The sequence below is a fragment of the Melospiza georgiana genome, chromosome 1 (assembly GCF_028018845.1).
Source record: "Melospiza georgiana isolate bMelGeo1 chromosome 1, bMelGeo1.pri, whole genome shotgun sequence".
Classification (NCBI taxonomy): Eukaryota; Metazoa; Chordata; class Aves; order Passeriformes; family Passerellidae; genus Melospiza; species Melospiza georgiana.
This window is the reverse complement of record NC_080430.1, coordinates 31,928,852-31,937,292: the sequence shown is the minus strand read 5'-3', so window position 1 is coordinate 31,937,292 and position 8,441 is coordinate 31,928,852.

The window sequence follows — 8,441 nt, the reverse complement described above, 5'->3', positions numbered from 1 at the left end:
GTTTTGGGGTATTTTTTTGAAAACAATAGACATTGAAGGCAGTGTTTCTTTAAACAACCCTCTCTGAATAGTGAGTATTGAGATTTTCTTGTCATTCAAGAATATTGTAACTCATATTTGGAAACAACTTTTTTATTTTGTTTTAGACTGCATCAAGGCAGATGGTCAAGACAAGGAGAGCAACTAAATGAGAAATGTAAATTCTTTCCCTCAAAATTGAAGTATTCTATAATAAACAAAGAGCTAAATTTCTAGTTGCTAAGAGACCTACATCAAAACAACTACCTTTTCCTTCTAAATAAGGACTCAGCATAGACTGTGATTTAACTCTTTGTGGTCTCCAGCTTTCCACATCATAACATTAAAAATGAACAAGGGAATAAAAAAATACTTGTGTGTAACTACAACAAAGACCAATAATAAAACATTAGTTGCATAACTATTTTATTAGCTAATTGTTAGGATGCTATCAAAGCTGGCTTTTTTTTTCCCTCAGGAAAAAAATGCAATGTGTCAGAGGACATAAAAGAATTGTTTCATTTGAGTAATAAGATGAACTGTTTTCAGAATGTGACGTTTTAAAGAAACAAAAAGTAATGTTTGGAGCAATATATTTAAGTAGTGCCTGTGTTGTACTGACTGACTCTTACAGTGTTGGTGTCTTTGATCCACCATGTAAGGGAATGTGTGACTGCAGGCCAGCAATAACAGCCCCAGAAACCTTTAAAGAGTCAGCAGCTTTTCCTTTTTTTTTCCCTCCCCCTCTTTTTATGTCAGGGAAATCAAACATGCAGCTAAAGGGCATCATAAATATATCTGATCACTGTTCAGGGGGTTTCCAAAATGAGCCACTGGAGAGACCATCTTTATTGCAAGGCCAATCCCAGTTTTAATCAAAGCAAATGTGCTTTAAAACCTAGTTGATTAAACTGGAGTAAATGTCAAAATAAAGACCAGAGAACAGTATTTACACAGAAGACATGTCTGTCTCATTTATGCAGTGCCAAGGACACATTTCTGCCCTGTTCCAAAAGCGGTCCTATTCATCAGGAAGTTTGTCCAGTGTCCTCTTCTGGACTCTGGGAATGATGAAGAGGAGGCACTGTACTTTTAATTAGCTTTTAGTGGCTTTGGTGTCTCCACAAGTACTTTGCATGTCTGTCTCACTCAGCATTCAGTGAGCCTCCCTCCCTCCCTGCCTTAACCACAGGACTATAAACTATAGCTACTTTCCACTATTTTGAGTTTTTAAGCAGTTCTGCCTATGAAGCCAAGCTTCCTCACCTAGAATCAGCACGTGTGGTGTAAGTATTCCTCCAACTGACCTTGTCTTGCTGCAGGTCTAGCGGAAGAGAAAAATGCCAACTCTCAGTTTGATTTAACTTCAGCTCTATAGACAACATGCCATCTAGATGATAATTTCTGACACTAGAAGAGGTGAAAATCGACACCTGCTTCCAGACTCTTGCTGACTGCTGAGATGTTTGAGACATTTTGCCAACAGAGAATAGAATATCAAAAGACAGGAGATCTAGATCAACAGCCTATGGGAAATTTGATTGTTACTACTCTGAACCACTTAAGCACGAGTGTTGTACTTTACCCACAATGAACAAACAGGCAATAAAAATTGTATGCAAAGAAACTTATCTAGTAAGAAAAGTCAAAATATCCTGAGCAATTGAGTAGTAGCTGATAAAAAGCTGAAAAACAGCGGAGGAGTCAAATATATAGCAGTCCTCCTGACAGAAGTTTTCTCTGTTTTTTCCAGCTGGCTTATGCACCTAGAAGCTTTTAGGAACTATGTGGTTCTCCAGCTTCTCCTCCTGAATACTTTGATTATCACAGAACCCAAGAACAGTTTGGGTTAGGAGATCTCCAAAGATCATCTAATCCAATGTCCCTCCAATAAGCAGGGACATCAACTAGATCAGGTTGCTCAGAGCCCCATCCTAGCTGATGGCGAATGGAGGCATCCGCCTCCACTCTGGGCAATCTGTTCCAGTGTTCTACCACCCTCATCATAAAAGAAATTCTTCTAATCTAATATAAATTGATGCTCTGTTTAAAATCATTACTCCTTGTGCTATTGCAGCAGTCTGTGCTAAAATCTGTCCCTTGTTTACTTTGATTAACTTAGAGATAAGGTCCATTCATGACTCTGACCTGTTGGGTGAACCTTCACTGGGAAATACGTGACATTTGAGTTCCTCAGCCTTGTCTGAAGCTCCAGTCCCTTGAGAAATATGAATCTGTTCAGCCTTAGAACCATTTCAGTCATAGTAATCACAATGCTAATGAGCTGTACCTCAGCCTTCCCAAGTCTTCAATGTCATTAAGTGGATTCCACAGACCCTCTGTTTTCCACCTTTCTTCTATTACTTATTTAAGTCCCTCTTTCATTCCTATTTTGTGACTTTCTTAGGAGATTACATTCAAAAATTTAATGGAAAGTGATTTTGTCATATTTTTTAATGAGATTAACTGCTATGGGACTGAGTAATCATTCCCTCCAAACACTGTTGCTATGCTTGTGTTCAATAATTTCAGGAAGTCAAAGGACACCAAACCAGTGCAAAGCATTGTAAAGTTAGTTTAGATATATGTTGCAATAAATGGCAGTAGACTTAGCTCAGTAATTTAAAAATACTTGTTAAGAGAAGGCAGAAGATAGCAGAGAGAGCCCTGAAAGGCCAGCTGCTGAGTCAGGTGTATGGTATAACTTTTAAACTCCCTAAATATTTTGATCAGCAAATAACGGAGGAGGGACAAAGGTTTGCTTTTGGCTGTAGGCAGTTCTATTTCAAAAGCATTGCAAGAAATGTTGATCATGAATGATTAAGCATGGAATATAGAACTGCAAGCATGAGTTAGCCAAGTCAGAGACACCCAAGATTAATACAATTTTTTCCTTAGCAGCCAGCATGAGACAGCTTATTCTTTTGATATTATCACCACATAAACTGTCATACAGGTACACACAGATGTAGTCCAGTTCTTGAAACCAGCCCTCTCACAAGATGAGTTCCTAAATTAACCTGTTAATAAACTGGAGGCTACTTAGCATTAAACATGGCCTCTGAGAGACAGCAATGCATATTTGGGAACAATACTGTTAGGATTAGCATAATGATCATCAGTCTCCATTTGCAGCTGTTTTACACTAGTCTTTGTTTTCTTAGGTGATAATTCTGTGTCCCCCATAAAATACATTTATGTTGTTACCCTAAAAAGACAGATATAACAATTTTCTTGTTTAATCTTCAGTTTACATGCACTCTTATGAAGGTAATATCAATCTTCTACTGAAATCACAACTTCAGTGCCATCTAAATGAAATTTTTTGCTGCAAAATTATTATGGGAATGGGATCAAAACAAGTCACCAAATCACAAAGGGTGCTGTTACTGATTATTTAGGCCTGATTGCTTTGTAAGACATTACAGAGCAGAGGTTACAAGTCATCTTTTCTTTTAAAGCTGAGTAAGGAAGGTTGTTCCCAGTACTGAAAGCTATGTCAAAGCAAGATGCTTAGATGTTTTTCACTTCCTGTAGTGGCTGACTCCCACTTCTGTCTGTCACATCACCATTTGGTGCCTGTCCCTCGAATAAAGTGACACTTCTGAAGGTCAGTGTTGATATCTTCAAACCTAAAATAGCTGACCAGTGTCCACAACCTGTTAAATCAGTAGAGGCTGAACTGCTTCAAAAAATTGTCTCAGGAGTTTCCAACACAATAAATGAGATCAGAACCTTACCCTCCTCATGACAGATGATGGAAGAATTACAGAACAGCCTTGTATCTTCAACCTCCTTTTCTTCTCCCTCAAACCAGACAGAAACTGATGGAAAATACTTATTGCAAGAAAATGTCCTCTAGAAAAACAGTAGATACTTAATATTTATTCTGCCCTGAGACAGTCAGGAAATTTATGCATAACTTACAAGTTCTGTCTTTATGAACCTTTCATGTAACTATAACCATGAATGGTAAAAATTTCTGACAGGGTCAGTGTCACCTCTCACATATGTTAACCAGAGGCAGCCAGAGGACAAGAGAAAAAATTGTTAGCATGGGATAAGTGCCTTGGAAAACAACAAGCATGACAAAAGACTGAGCAAGTCATGGTTCAGAGGTAGCTGTGGATATTAACTGATGTGAGATTTAACATGTCATGCCTGCCCTGGGGATTGAGAGCAGAGCTGGATGTGATGCCTTCAGTTTAACTTTCATATTTTCCAGATTCTGTACTGCATTACTACATAAGTCTGAACTTCATATAAAGTGTTGGCAAGTTCTCTTCACAGTTTAGTCAGACAAATCCTTTTCCAGCCTCAGAACCAAGGACACTGTTGCAGCTTCAGGATCAAAAAGGGTAAACAACAGCAAATTGAGGAGAGCAATCTAGGAAGATGGGACTTCATAACCTGAAGCTGTAATTGGACAATTAACCCCAATATATAATGGACCAAAACTTATAGAAATGTGAAAACTCGTGACCCGTCATCCATCTTGGGTGTAGCCACGGCCAGGCTCTTGTACTTCCCAAGGTGTATCCTTTGAAGGCCTTTCCAATAAATATCTACTTTATTTCTTTAACACTGTCTAGTCTCTGTTCTAGGCAGCCTCTCAAGGCATCAGATGCAACCAACAACGTAAAGCAGGAAAACAGAAGAAAAAGTACTTTAGACAGAGCTGTTTAAAATGAGAGTGATCTCTTGGCTCTCTAGGCCCAGGAGTCTAAACTAAAAAGGGAGTGCCCTGGGCATGAAAAGAGAACCTGAAGTTAGGAAGAAGATGAGACCGTGGGGATCAAAAGGATGAAGGATAAAAAAAGGGTGGGAAAGTCAGAGCCCATCTATAGCTGAGAGGAAATGAAACCAAATGTTTTTATGCGCAAGTGGTTTTTCCTACTTTTGTATGGACCTGTAAATAGCTCTTTTTGCATATGAACAGTGGGAATGTGTTTAAAATGTTGGTTTAGAATGCTTGCCTTCTTTGTTGTGAGCAAACTGAAGGACTCAGGAAAGAACAATCCTAGTGAGAAGGTAGGAAAGTATAGAGAAGATTGGGGGAAAGAATTGGTGTCAACAATTTTTTGTGAAAGAAATGGGACTGGAACACCTTCTATGCCTTCTGGGCAGGAGGCCTTAAATAGAGTGACTACCCCTGTAACGAGCCAAGGAAGCATATCTGGAGTGTTGTCAGGCTCGATTACCCCAGAATCACCAGCTGTAACATAATTTTCTAAAACAAGGAGATGTTCTGAGGACTACTGCAGTCCATTGAAGAAAGTATTTTTTCTTTTTAATAGAACCTCTTGCTTTCCATTCACTTTTGAGAATTGTCAGCTGAAGCAAATTCCCTTCTGGGAGTACTGGGTTGCAATCCTGCCCAGCCACGGGTGGAGAATAAAGGGCAGGATGGACCTTATTTCTAAATAAGCACATTCATGCAAACTGTAAAGGAGTCTGTTCATACAGACCAAAGTCAGTACTGTTTGTAATTGAGCTAATGATATATTAACTTTTTTTTATTATAGGCAGAAACCTAATTGCTTGCTATAAGATATGAGCTACAGCACTCCATATGTCAAGTATGCCAAATATTCAGAGGAGTGGCACACAGAAAGCTTTAAAAGATTAGGTTGGGGTTTTGACTTTATTTTTTTTCCAGTTTTTGTTCTGTGTTTTTTAACACAGACTTTGTCACAGTGCTTCAGACACATGACCCATTCAATGGTGTGGTTCAATGTTAGTCTAATCAAAACATGTTAGTCACATGAATATTTGTGAAACGCACAGATGACAGCTTCACTGTATGCATCCAGGATGAACTATCTCTTCAAATGAATGACATCAATGTAATCTCTCTGAATTCAGCAAACTATAAGTCATGTCAGCTATGTTCTACCAACTTTACAAGACTGTAGGACCCTAATCAATCTCACAGTCATGTTTTTAATCCAAAATGTTTAACCTTGCCCATTTACAATGTCATGCCTTGAAACCCACATAGCAAACCAGACTCATTTCCTTTCTTAGAAATTGTCATTAATAATTTTTGTACTTGCTGACTCATAAACAATATGATTGTCAGGGAAGAGCACCTACTTCCTGAAAATTACTTTCTTATAAAGAACATTATTTTGGGTATTATTTTAAACTGACTGAAAGCAACATAAAATATTAGAAAGATGCATTACTCTGTAAAGGATAAAATATTTTTCTTATACATCCACGATTTAGGACAATTTAATCTTCTAGCCACAATGGTTAAATATCTCTTAATACTTATATGCTAAAACTGCCTTATGAGATGGAAATGTAATCCTGTCAAAAGAATTTGCATATAGCATGTTGACATATTAAGTCCTCTGTCATAATTCGATGATTAATTTTAAATTGGGTAATTTTAAAAGAAGATAGAAAAAACCCAAATAAAATACTCCAAACTCAAAATACTAGAATTTACAATGTGAGACATTATCAAACAGAAATTCATGCAAATATATCACATCAATGAAGATATTAAATACATTTTTGCACTAATTTCAGGGGCTATGTTATTAAGGGATTACAGTATAGGCAATATTTTCCAAGACCAAAGAATGTTCTACTGTATGGTAGGTACTGAAGAGAGGGCTAATGAGAAAAAGAGTGATTGTGACAAGCAATTATGTCACCTATGTGAATGGCTTAATTTTCTAAATTAGCCACTTTGATAATTATGACATCTCATTTGTCTTTTAATTCCATGAGCTGTGAAGTTTACCTTTGATTTTTTTTCCCAATCAGATAAGAGGCTTTGATAAGCCAAGGGTCTATTATGTGCCTGAAAACCTCACATTTCAGTCTGCTCATCTGCTTGAACTGGAGAAAATAGCACTCTTCACAAGAGCTCTCGAAACAAGGCTTCCACTCCTTCTATTGGCACTAGCTATTAAAAAAATATTTGCTAAGCAAATTAATAATGTAAATAAGACTGCAAGTGGGAATGTTTAGTCTGCTTAAGAGGGAAGGCAAACAAACTGTTTTCAAGCACTTTTTAAACCACTTGAACAACAGGCCATTTGCATACACGCAATTAGCATGTTAATTACAAATGATTCTTATTCACTCATTAGAACATTTCTGAGATTCCCTGACAAATATGGGTCTTTCTTTAATTATCTTGACTCATAGGGGAGTGATAAAGCTTGTATTTAATTAAATTAAAAGGAAAGAATAGTATTTTAAAGAATTAAAAGGGAAGAGTAGTATCTGAAAAACTAGGTTTGATTTGGGATTTAGATAGAGTAATTCTTCCAACTTCTGCATTCACGTGCATGAAGAACACCCACAGTTGTTTCTATGTTTTATATAAAATATGGAAAATAAATATTTCATGCAATTTTTGAATGTATGTGTAACTCAGCCTTCATTTGCCTTCACAGAATAGGCATATAATTTCTTTGCAGGGACCAGGCTATTAACTGTGAGAGAGAATACAATAGTTAATGACTTATGGAGGAATCTGACAAAATAAAATGCCATGTAACACGTAAACTCATTTGGTGCCATCTTCTCCCCTCTATTTGGATGTGCTGGTTGCTATTTCAGCCCAGAGGGAGCAAGAGTGGACAGATTGTTCTTTTCAAAATAAAAATACGTTGCATTGTCATTATTTCTGTCATGCCTTCATATTGGCATGAAATCAGCAGGAATCAATGAAAAGTAGGCTTTGCTCTCTGATAACAGCCACAACTGGGCAGAATACAGTCCAATTACTTTGATCAGGATGTCAATATTTGTGATATCAAAACACAAGTCATGCAAGCTTTGTAGTGGGCAAAAGCTATGCTGCTTGGTTGAAAAGCAGTAGTAGGTATGCATCCTCATGTAAAGTCCTTTTCTGTTTATTTGCTATATAGCAAGGGAGGTTTTTTATTGCTTGTTTTTGCCAAAAGCATTTTCCACTTTTATTCTAAAAACTACACAGATGTAGGAAGGACATTATAAACTCTCTTGGCTGATGCTAAATGATGTGTGTGCAAAAGTTATTGCTGTTCTAAACCATCTTTTAAATGATATTGAATCCCTCTGCTCTCCAGTGAGCACCTAGGTGATACACCAGTTAACAGTGACAATACATTAAATCACAGCTTCATGAACGTAGCCAATCCACTTGAAAGGTCATGTGTGTTTTTGCAGTACATCCTTTTTCTGACAAGTTTTAATGATGATAATGCTTTCAGAAGTGCATTTTAAACAAAGGTCTGGTAATTTTTAAAGCCATCTGCACTTCAGTTGGTTTACCATATTCTACCAAAAACATCTCTGAAATCATAACTTCCTGTGTTCTTGTTAGCTTACCCTTGAAAACTCAGAAAAATGCTAGGAAATCTCACCTATAAGAATCTCATTTGGCACAAGATATAAGCTGATGTCCTCAGTGTGCC